Consider the following 12,533-nt stretch of genomic DNA (forward strand, 5'->3'; position numbering starts at 1 on the left):
ATTTCAAGGTCCTGGAGTGGTCTAGCCAGTCTCCAGATCTCAACCCCATAGAAAATCTTTGGAGGGAGTTGAAAGTCCGTGTTGCCCAGCAACAGCCCCAAAACATCACTGCTCTAGAGGAGATCTGCTTGGAGGAATGGGCCAAAATACCAGCAACAGTGTGTGAAAACCTTGTGAAGACTTACAGAAAACGTTTGACCTCTGTCATTGCCAACAAAGGGCATATAACAAAGTATTGAGATAAACTGTTGTTATAGACCAAATACTTATTTTCCACCAAAATTTGCAAATAAATTCATAAAAAATCCTACAATGTGATATTCTGGATTTTTTTTCTCATTTTGTCTGTCATAGTTGAATTGTACCTATGATCAAAATTACAGGCCTCTCTCACCTTTTTAAGTGGGAGAACTTGCACAATTGGTGGCTGACTAAATACTTTTTTGCCCCACTGTATGTGAGAGCGGATTCTCGGCCCTCAATAGCACAAGAACTAAAAACAGGCACATACTGTGTGTGGAAAATGATTTTAAGACTGAGACTCTCCAAAACAACCCAATATTGCAGATTTATGTGCATATTTTAAAGCACACCCTTCTCATTAACCTGTGGTGAGATATTCACAATTGTCGATGAACAAATACGGTTTTATGTAAGATGGTTAAATAAAGAGCAAAATAATTGATTATTATTATATTATTAGTGCCCTTGTCCTGTAAGAGCCTTGTCACTTCCCACGAGCCTGGTTGTAATAAACTCATACGTTTAATAAATGTATCGTATAGTGTGTGGCAGGCTTACAATGATGGCAAAAAAACTACATTTGAGGGTGCGCTAACCTTGGTGCTAGAGCGAGTACGCAGCTGGAGGTTGAATGTTTGAAGGGGTACGAGAGTATAAAAAGTTTGGGAACCACTGCCCTGGACCCACTACAATTCGCATACCGCCCCAACAGATCCACAGATGATGCAACCTTAATCGCACTCCGCACTGCCCTTTCCCACCTGGACAAAAGGAATACCTATGTGAGAATGCTGTTCATTGACTCCAGCTCAGTCTTCAACACCATGGTGCACACAAAGCTCATCACTAAGCTAAGGACCCTGGGACTAAACACCTCCCTCTGTAACTGGATCCTGGACTTCCTGACGGGCCGCCCCAGGTGGTAAGAGTAGGCAACAACACATCTGCCACAGTGATCCTCAACACTGTGGCCCCTCATGGGTGCGTGCTTAGTCCCCTCCTATACTCCCTGTTCACCCACAACTGCGTGGCCAAACATGACTCCAACACCATCATTAAGTTTGCTGACGACACAAGAGTGGTATGCCTGATTACCGACGACTATGAGACAGCCTATAGGGAGGAGGTCAGAGACCTGGCAGTGTGGTGCCAGGACAACAACCTCTCCCTCAATGTGAGTAAGACAAATGAGTTGATTGTAGACAACAGGAAAAGGCAGGCCGAACATGCCCCCATTAACATTGACGGGGATACAGTTTCAGCAGGTTGAGAGTTTCAAGTTACTTGGTGACAACCTCAACAACAAACTATCATGGTCCAAACACACCAAGACAGTCGTGAAGAGTCTCCCCTCAGGAGACTGAAAAGATTAGGCATGGGTCCCCAGATCTTCAAAAAGTTCTACAGCTGAACCATCGAGAGCATCCTGACCAGTTGCATCACCGTCTGGTATGGCAACTGCTCGGCATTTGACCGTAAGGCGCTACAGAGGGTAAAGCGTATGGCCCAGTACATCACTGGGGCCAAGCTTCCTGCCATCCAGGACCTATATACACTGCTCAAAAAAATAAAAGGAACACTTAAACAACACAATGTAACTCTTAGTCAATCACACTTCTGTGAAATCAAACTGTCCACTTAGGAAGCAACACTGATTGACAATAAATTTCACATGCTGTTGTGCAAATGGAATAGACAACAGGTGGAAATTATAGGCAATTAGCAAGACACCCCCAATAAAGGAGTGGTTATGCAGGTGGGGACCACAGACCACTTGTCAGTTCCTATGCTTCCTGGCTGATGTTTTGGTCACTTCTGAATGCTGGCGGTGCTTTCACTCTAGTGGTAGCATGAGACGGAGTCTACAACCCACACAAGTGGCTCAGGTAGTGCAGCTCATCCAGGATGGAACATCAATGCGAGCTGTGGCAAGAAGGTTTGCTGTGTCTGTCAGCGTGTCCAGAGCATGGAGGCGCTACCAGGAGACAGGCCAGCACATCAGGAGACGTGGAGGAGGCCGTAGGAGGGCAACAACCCAGCAGCAGGACCGCTACCTCCACCTTTGTGCAAGGAGTAGCAGGAGGAGCACTGCCAGAGCACTGCAAAATGACCTCCAGCAGGCCACAAATGTGCATGTGTCTGCTCAAACGGTCAGAAACAGACTCCATGAGGGTGGTATGAGGGCCCGACGTCCACAGGTGGGGGTTGTGCTTACAGCCCAACACCGTGCAGGACGTTTTTCATTTGCCAGAGAACACCAAGATTGGCAAATTCGCCACTGGCGCCCTGTTCTCTTCACAGATGAAAGCAGGTTCACACTGAGCACATGTGACAGACGTGACAGTCTGGAGACGCCGTGGAGAACGTTTTGCTGCCTGCAACATCCTCCAGCATGACCGGTTTGGCGGAGGGTCAGTTATGGTGTGGGGCGGCATTTCTTTGGGGGACCGCACAGCCCTCCATGTGCTCGCCAGAGGTAGCCTGACTGCCATTAGGTACCGAGATGAGATCCTCAGACCCCTTGGGAGACCATATGCTGGTGTGGTTGGCCCTGGGTTCCTCCTAATGCAAGACAATGCTAGACCTCATGTGGCTGGAGTGTGTTAGCAGTTCCTGCAAGAGGAAGGCATTGCTGCTATGGACTGGCCCGCCCGTTCCCCAGACCTGAATCCAATTGAGCACATCTGGGACATCATGTCTCGCTCCATCCACCAACGCCGCGTTGCACCACAGACTGTCCAGGAGTTGGCGGATGCTTTAGTCAAGGTCTGGGAGGAGATCCCTCAGGAGACAATCCGCCACCTCATCAGGAGCATGCACAGGCGTTGTAGGGAGGTCATACAGGCACGTGGAGGCCACACACACTATTGAGCCTCATTTTGACTTGTTTTAAGGACATGACATCAAAGTTGGATCAGCCTGTAGTGTGGTTTTCCACTTTAATTTTGAGTGTGACTCCAAATCCAGACCTCCATAGGTTGATAAATTTGATTTCCATTGATAATCTTTGTGTGATTTTGTTGTCAGCACATTCAACTATGTAAAGAAAAAAGTATTTAATAAGAATATTTCATTCATTCAGATCTAGGATGTGTTTTTTTAGTGTTCCCTTTATTTTTTTGAGCAGTGTACTACGCGTGTCTGAGGAAAGTCCAAAAAATTGTCAAAGACTCCAGTCACCAAAGTCATAGATTGTTCTCTCTGCTACCGTATGGCAAGCAGTACCAGAGTGCCAAGTCTAGGACCAAAAAGCTCCTTAACAGGTTTTACCCCCATGCCATAAGACTTCTGAACAATTAATCAAATGGCCACCTGGACTATTTACATTACAACCTGTAATTCAAATAGATTTTTTATTTGGATTTCATGTAATGGACATACACAAAATAGTCCAAATTCGTGAAATGAAAAAAAATTACTTGTTTCAAAATATTAAAAAAATATTATTTTTTAAACGGAAAAGTGGTGTGTGCATATGTATTCACCACCTTTGCTATGAAGGCCCTAAATAAGATCTGGTGAAACCAATTGCCGTCAGAAGTCACATAATTAGTTCAATAAAGTCCACCAGTGTGAAATCTGTCACATGATCTCAATATACATACACCTGTTCTGAAAGGCCCCCGAGTCTGCAACACCACTAAGCAAGGGGCACCACCAAGCAAGCGGCACCATGAAGACCAAGGAGCTCGCCAAACAGGTCAGGGACAAAGTTGTGGAGAAGTACAGGTCAGGGTTGGGTTATAAAAAAATCTGAAACTTTGACCATCCCACGGAGCACCATTAAATCCATTATTAAAAAATTTAAAGAATATGGCACCACAACAAACCTGTCAAGAGAGGGTTGCCCACCAGAAGTCAGGGACCAGGCAAGGAGGGCATTAATCAGAGAGGCAACAAAGAGACCAAAGATAACCCTGAAGGAGCTGCAAAGCTCCACAGCGGAGAATGGAGTATCTGTCCATAGGACCACTTTAAGCCGTACACCACGCCACAGAGCTTGGCTTTACGGAAGAGTGGCCAGAAAAAAGCCATTGCTTAAAGAAAAATAAGCAAACACGTTTGGTGTTCGCCAAAAGGCATGTGGGAGACACCCCAAACATATGGAAGAAGGTACTCTGGTCAGATGAGACTAAAATTGAGCTTTTTGGCCATCAAGAAAAACGCTATGTCTGGCGCAATCACCCCGAGAACCTCATCCCCACAATGAAGAATGGTGGTGCAGCATCCTGCTGTGGGGATGTTTTTCGTTGGCAGGGACTGGGAAACTGGTCAGAATTTAAGGCATGATGGATGGCGCTAAATTCAGGGAAATTCTTGAGGGAAACCTGTTTCAGTCTTCCAGAGATTTGAGACTAGGACCGAGGTTCACCTTCCAGCAAGACAATGACCCTAAGCATACTGCTAAAGCAACACTCGAGTGGTTTTAGGGGAAACATTTAAATGTCTTGGAATGGCCTAGTCAAAGACCAGAGATCAATCCAATTGAGAATCTGTGGTATGACTTAAAGACTGCTGTACACCAGTGGAACCCATTCAACTTGAAGGAGCTGTAGCAGTTTTTCCTTGGAGAATGGGAAAAAATCCCAGTGGCTAGATGTGCCAAGCTTATAGAGACATACCCCAAGAGACTTGCAGCTGTAATTGCTGCTGCAAAAGGTGGCTCTACAAAGTATTGCCTTGGGGGGGGGGGGGGGTTTAGAGCGATGGATTAGTAACCGAAAGGTTGCAAGATTGAATCCCCGAGCTGACAAGGTAAAAATCTGTCATTCTGCCCCTGAACAAGGCAGTTGACCCACTGTTCCTAGGCCGTCATTGAAAATAAGAATTTGTTCTTTAACTGACATGCCTAGTTAAATAACGGGAAAATAAAAACAAGTAAAATAAAATAAAATAGTTATGCACGCTCAAGTTTCATTCTTATTTCTTGTTTGTTTCACAATAAAACATATTTTGCATCTTCAAAGTGTGTGGTGTAAATCAAATAATACAAACCCCCCAAAATCTATTTTAATTCCAGGTTGTAAGGCAACAAAATAGGAAAAATGCCAAGGGTGAATACTTTCGCAAGCCACTGACATGTACAAATTACCTAGACTAAACTGTACCCCCAGTATGTAGCCTCGTTATTGTTATTTTGTGTTACATGGTCCTTTTTTAACGTTTATTTGGTACATATTTTCTTAACCAACAATGCAGTTCAAGAAAGAGTTAAAGATTTGTAAATAAGCATTTCACACAGTATTGTATTCAGCGCATGTGACAAATAAAGTTTGATTTGAGGTAAGCTTGCATGCATGATATCATACAGGCTATGTTTTATTGAGATAGTAAAAAAGCTTATTTAACTGACTTTTAAGGATGATTAATAGCCAGAATAGTGGTGTTGCACTGTAAAGCTTATTGTTCCATTGGAGCTGCAGTTTTTGTCTAATGAGTAGGCTTGGATTGTGATTAATTCATACTATAGTTCATAAACTATCACACCCGTGGTGTATACAGTGCATTTGGAAAGTATTCAGACCCCTTGACTTTTTCCACATTTTGTTACGAACAGAATTTGTTTTTAATCCTCATCAATCTACATACAGTACCCCATAATGACAAAGTGAAAACAGATTTTTTTTTACATTTTTGCTAATGTATAAAAAAAAAGAAATACCTTACATAACTAACAGTCTGTGCTATGTGACTCGAAATTTAGCTCACGTGCATCCTGTTACCATTGGTCAACCTTGAGAGGTTTCTACAACTTGATTGGAGTCCACCTGTGGTAAATTCAATTGATTGGACATGATTTGGAATGTCACAGCATAAACCAAGCTATGAGGTCGAAGGAATTGTCTGTATAGCTCTGAGACAGGATTGTGTCGAGGCACAGATCTGAGGAAGGCTACCAACACATTTCTGCAGCGTTGAAGGGGCCCAAGAACACAGTGGAGTCCATCATTCTTAAATGGAAGAAGTTTGGAACAACCAAGACTTTTCCTAGAGCTGGCTGCCCAGCCAAACTGAGCAATCGGGGGAGAAGGGCCTTGGTCAGGGAGGTGACCAACAACCTGATGGTCACTCTGACAGAGCTCTAGAGTTCTTCTGTGGAGATGGGAGAACCTTCCAGAAGGACAACCATCTTTTCAGCACTCCACCAATTAGGCCTTTATGGTAGAGTGGCCAGACGAAAGCCACTCAACAATAAAAGGCACATGACAGCCCGCTTTGAATTTGCCAATAGGCACCTAAAGGACAAGATTCTATGGTCTGATGAAACCAAGATGGAAGTTTCTGGTCTGAATGCCAAGCGTCACGTCTCGAGGTAACCTGGCACCATCCGTACGGTGAAGCATGGTGGTGGCAGTATCATGCTGTGGGACGTTTTTCAGCGACCGGGACTACGAGACCAGTCAGGGTTGAGGAAAAGATGAAAAGAGCAAAGTAAAGAGAGATTCTTGATGAAAACCTGCTCCAGAGCACTCAACCTCAGCCTGAGATGTGGGTTCACCTTCCAACAGGACAAGGACTCTAAGCACACAGCCAAGACAACACAGGAGTGGCTTCTGAATATCCTTTAGTGGCCCAGCCAGAGCCCGGAATTGAACCTGATCGAACATCTCTGGAGAAACCTGAAAATAGCTGTGCAGCGACACTCCCCATACAACCTGACAGACCTTGAGAGAAGAAAAGGGAGAAACTTCCCAAATACAGGTGTGCCAAGCTTGTAGCGTCATACCCAAGAAGACTCGAGGCTGTAATCGCTGCCAAAGGCGCTTCAACAAAGCACTGAGTAAAGGGTCAGAATAAGCCAAGGGCGATTTATCTATTTGACAAGCATTTTGTACAATAGAAATAAAGTACTTCCTTGTTTATCATGCATACCAGACACTTTGAATGTTGGTGTAGCCTACTGACTTATTTTATTTGTTTCCTATTTATGTTATCCAAAAGTGTCTGGTATGGTCATTTCTTATGAACATTGGGGGTAAAATAACCCTGGACTGTCCATATTTGAAATGTGTAACTAAATCAAACCCATATCAACTCAGTAGGTCTATATGTGCGTGCTGAATGCAGTCACCCTAACCACTAGACCACCCCAGACCACTGTTGAACTACATTTTGAGTTCATTCATAACCTTAGGATACACTAGAAACTTGTTTGTCATAGATTAGTGGAGACCTATATCCATCTTGTCTTGATTGTATTTTATTTCACCTTTTATTTAACTTGTCAGTTAAGAACAAATTCTTATTTACAATGACGGCCTGCACCCACCAAACCTGGACGACGCTGGACCAATTGTGCACCGCCCTATGGGACTCCCAATCACGGCCTGTTGTGATTCAGCCTTGATGCATTAGGAAAATTCTCTATGGCAAAATAGTGATCGAGTTAAGATCCAACATCTGTATCAGTATCGACACACGCCTCAACAACCCACTTAGCAATCGTTCTCTCTGCGTAGTGTTTTGGGGAACACCGTTGTGTTGGAAAGATGCATCGCTAAAACACTCAGAAGCCCAAGTTCCATTGCTAACATGAAACCGGGCACAGTATAATAAAATTGGGGTTTAAACGCACAGGACAACAACTGTCCATCACTGGCAAATCCCTAGGCCAAACACATTATATAGCAAAACAATAAAAACATCCAAGCTTACTGTATGTACAGTAGTTTTCCCACTGACTTTATGTACCAGTTCAGTTTTATATGCTCGTCTCGTTTCTGTAGACATAGTGATGTATGTTAAAATGTCTCATTGACTTGTCTCACAATAACTTCACTCTTACAACTATTTTCCCCTTATATAGACTTTAAGAGGTGAGTGGGACTCTATGCTCAGAGAATGTTTTGTCCAGATCCCTGAGCTCTTATTTGACCCTGGGTTCACAGTTGACTTGAGCTGTCTGCCTAAACACCAGGGTGCCAGGAGTTTAAATTAGACTTTCTCCTAGAGGTCACGGCATCAGGAGCACAGACCTACTGGTTCTTCACACCATGCATGGCTACATAAGGCATGAAGTAAACAAAATGCACTCCAACAGTTACGAAACTAGGCCAAAATTACTGTTAATGTTGTCATTGGTAAGTCGTTGTTACAGTATTAGCATTGGTCATTTGGAAAAGCACAGTGGGTAGCCTAGAGTTAAATAGTTGTATTAAACTTTATTTAGTCATCTCAATAAGTTTGAATTTATTGTATTCCACACAAAAGGCGCAAGATCATCCCAGTCCTGGCATGTGTCCCTCCTGTGCCTTCCCAGCGGTTCCTATTTCAAAGGGGGGTGGGGTCTACACTTGCACTGTCATTGCCTGTATTTTAATACCTGCATGAGCCTCCACTCCTTCATTCCATGACAGAATACCAGTTGAGACGAGGCAAAAACCTCACAGGAACACTCATTCCTCCCAGCTTGGTGACTTGAATCTTGGATACCTTTGCTTTTACTTGGACTTTTTGTGAGTCACAACAGGCATTTTGTGTGTTTTAAAAAGTTGCATTTACAGCAGTAGCTTACCTGTTCCATTCCAACGGCCAAGGTTCGTCCTACCCAGCATCATTCCCAGGAGAGTGAGCGAATCCCCGGGTGGGTACAGGTGAGTAGGGTCCATGGAATTCTGCAGATGCTGAAAATGTAATGGAGAGAGCATGTTTTTTTTCCAGTATTCAATGACTGCATATCTATAGACCAGTGTCAGTGTGTTTTGTTTTGCTACTCTATAGGCAAATACATATTTTGGTCAAACAGGCAACATGACCCAGTAAGGAAATGTCTGTCTGACCCTTCATTAGCGGCACTATGGGATTGTCATTTCTGATGTTACCATCATAGGGTATAATACGAGTTGCCAATATGAAGTCTATCCCTGAGGTGTAGCTAATTTATATACACCTATACTGCTCAGTCATATCAAAGCTATGTATGCACTACTGTGCAGTCACGGTAGTCTACACTTGAAGATAAAAAATGCTTTGTAGTAAAACTATTACAAATATTTACAACTTATGTTGTTAGTATTAGTGTTAGGCAAATACATTACTGTAGTAGAAATTGCAGCAGCAGTTGCTGGTAGCCTATCGGTTTGTGCTGGACTAGATAATGATTATCTTTAAAGAGGTCATTGGGATAGGATGGAATTAATCAAATCTATATTTGCCAATCTGTGCTTATTAGGCTAATGGTTTGATGAAATGCTATTATTAAATTGCAGTTTAAAAAGTGTACGTTAAACAAAACTTGGCTTACACTATCATTTAGTACAATTCATTATTTAGAAACTATCATCAAACAGGATAATATCCAACAAACCCACATCTCCCAGTGAAATTGTGTATAATGAGAATTGCGGTTAGTTTAAAAAACAAAAAGTGATTCTATACAACCTGGTTATCAATGCAACATTGTGTATTGTAGAGTGAGTATGTTGAGGGTGCTAACTGCCAGTATGTGTGGGTGCACAGTGACTGCCTGGAGAAGAAGAGGCAGGAGAAACTGCTAACAGTAGCAAAGTCCACATCTGCTTCCAATCGAGAAGGAACAAGAAGCTGCTGTGTCTTAATCTGAATATGTGCTCAAGCTGTCATTCAACTCCCTTCCAGCCACAACTGTCTATTCTCTTCACTCACTATGAATGTGTAGCTCACTCTCCCTTCCTCCCTCTCTCCCCTTCCTCTCCCACCTCTTTCTCCCCTCTTGTAGAATTTACTTAATTAACTTGGTGGAACTTGATGTGCACCAGATTCATTCATGTAGAAATTAATTGACCAAATTTTGTCTTGTCTTTTTGGGGGAGGTAGAACTCATTAGAATAATACCAAGCATATTTCGCAACCATACCTTAACAACTGCTGGCTTAGGAACTGGCAGAGAAGCTCATCGGTGAGAAAGAATCCCCACAGGAAAAATAGTTGTATTACTATATTTATATACTATACTATTCACTGGTGTTTTTGCACAAAAACATTACAATGAACACTGTGGTATTTACTGTTGTGTTTTTGCTGATATGACTGTAGTATTTACTGTAGTGTTTTTGCAGACATTAGTGTAGCATACTGAAGTCTGTTTATTTATTTATTTTATTATCCTTTTTTATATAGTCACAAATATGAGGGAGAGAAAGGGCATATGCAAATTGTATAGTATTCTACAGTATACTACAACATTCTATAGTTAGCACTACACAATCAAGGGATAATACAATGTGTAGTATAGTATTCTACAGTATATTTAAACAATCTATAGTAAGCACTACATGATTGAGGGACACTACAGTGTGTAGTATAGTATTCTACAGTATGCTACAAAATTCTATAGTAAGCTCTACACACGATCGAGGGATAGAAAAGTGTGTAATATAGTATTCTACAGTATACTACAAAATTCTATAGTACGTACTACACATGATCGAGAGATACTAAAGAGTATAGCATACTACAGTTTACTACTATAGAATGCTATAGTAAGCACCATAGTATTTTTTTGTAAACAGTAGTATTTTGTTATGTGGGGCAGATGGGAGCATAAAGCTCCCTACTGAAATCTTCACTATACCATCCATTGTTAATGTCATGATCTTGGAAATGAGCAGACCAAGGTGCAGCATGAGAATAGTTCCACATATTTGTTTAAGTGAAACTAACAAAACAAAATAACAAAACTTACAAAGACCGTGAGGATGTAGTGCCCAAACACTACGTCTACCAGCTGCCTCTAATTGGGAAACACACAAACCACCAACCTAGAAATCTATAAACTAGATAACCCCCACAGTCACGCTCTGACCTAAACACCATAGAGAACCGAGGGCTGTCTATGGTCAGGGCGTGACAGTTAACTGGAAATAAATCTTTTGAATGTAAAGAAGTGTTTCATTTAGTAGCTAGGACGAACACAACTCAAAGAGCTAGAACTGACACAATTAATTCATTTGGGAGGTACTTGAGTTTAAACATGATTACCTGAAAATATTTTGTCAATCTGACATAGTAATTCATAGTTATTATTTCTCAATTCAATAGGTGACTCTGGGATGATGTCCTTCTAGGCAGAGTTGCAAAGAAAAAGCCATCTCTCAGACTGACCGATAAAAATAAAAGATTAAGATGGGACACAGACACTGGACAGAGGAACTCATCCTGAATGCCAGCATCCCGGAGTCGCCTCTTCATTGTTGACGTTGAGACTGGTATTATGCGGGTACTATTTCATGAAGCTGCCAGTTGAGGACTTGTGAAGTATCTGCTTCTCAAACTAGACACTTCTCAAACTAGACACTGCTCAGTTGTAATGTACTTGTCTTCTTGGGCCTCCCACTCCTCTTTCTATTCTGGTTAGAGTCAGTTTGCACTGTTGTGTGAAGGGAGTAGTACACAGCGTTGTACCAGATCTTCAGTTTCTTGGCAATTTCTCAGAACAAGAATAGACTGACGAGTTTCAGAAGAAAGTTCTTTGTTTCTGGCCATTTTGAGCCTGTAATCGAAACCACAAATGCTGATGTTCCAGATACTCAACTAGTCTAAAGAAGGCAAGTTTTATTGCTTCTTTAATTAGCACAACAGTTTTCAGCTGTGCTAACATAATTGCAAAAGCGTTTTCTAATGATCAATTAGCCTTTTAAAATGATAAACTTGGATTATCTAACACAACATGCCATTGGGGGGGAACACAGGAGTGACGGTTGCTGATAATGGGCCTCTGTACGCCTATGTAGATATTCCATTAAAAATCTGCCGTTTCCAGCTACAATAGTCATTTACAACATTAACAATGTCTAGACTGTATTTCTGTTCAATTTTCTGTTATTTTATTAAATAAGGCAAAACAATCTGCTTTTTTTTCAAAAACAAAGGCATTTCTAAGTGACCCCAAACCTTTGAATGGTAGTGTATATATATATTTTTTTAAATGGGAATCACATTCTTATCAATAGGCCATAATGGATTTTGGCCCAATAGGCCTGGCATATTGCCACGTTCAAGGAGCTTTCCGTTTTGATTGGCTCATTTTGCCTAAAATCTTTAGGACTACCTATATAAAAAAAACTGCATCTCTGCCCAGCCTGGCAAGAGTGACCAAAGGGATGTTAAGCATCCCCAGTGGCTCTGCAAATGTGGATGATATTATCCGCTGCTGGCCTGCTCTCCTGCTCTCCAGTCACCATAGCATGAGCTTGAAGCCACAGACTGGCCAAACTCGTGTTTTAAAAATAAATTCAAAGGCACAAATAAGTAATTTTTTGTTTAATTTGTATTACATTCTAAGTATGTCACAGCCTATATGTGCAATTTAT

At 42.0% G+C, this 12,533-nt stretch overlaps 1 protein-coding gene across 3 annotated transcripts in view; it reads left to right on the plus strand.

Annotated features, from left to right (window-relative positions):
* The first annotated feature begins 8,574 nt into the window (after window positions 1-8,574).
* The window catches only part of LOC139413212 (matrilin-4-like), a 65,587-nt gene continuing 61,628 nt past the window's right edge, over window positions 8,575-12,533 (plus strand). For 2 of the 3 annotated variants that reach the window (XM_071160329.1, XM_071160330.1), the window contains exon 1: window positions 8,589-8,837. The gene's annotated coding sequence lies outside the window, so the exon portion shown is untranslated. Of the gene's footprint in view, window positions 8,838-12,533 lie in introns of all 3 variants that reach the window. The other variant, XM_071160328.1, reaches the window with a different exon arrangement.

This window comes from Oncorhynchus clarkii, chromosome 7 (assembly GCF_045791955.1).
Source record: "Oncorhynchus clarkii lewisi isolate Uvic-CL-2024 chromosome 7, UVic_Ocla_1.0, whole genome shotgun sequence".
Classification (NCBI taxonomy): Eukaryota; Metazoa; Chordata; class Actinopteri; order Salmoniformes; family Salmonidae; genus Oncorhynchus; species Oncorhynchus clarkii.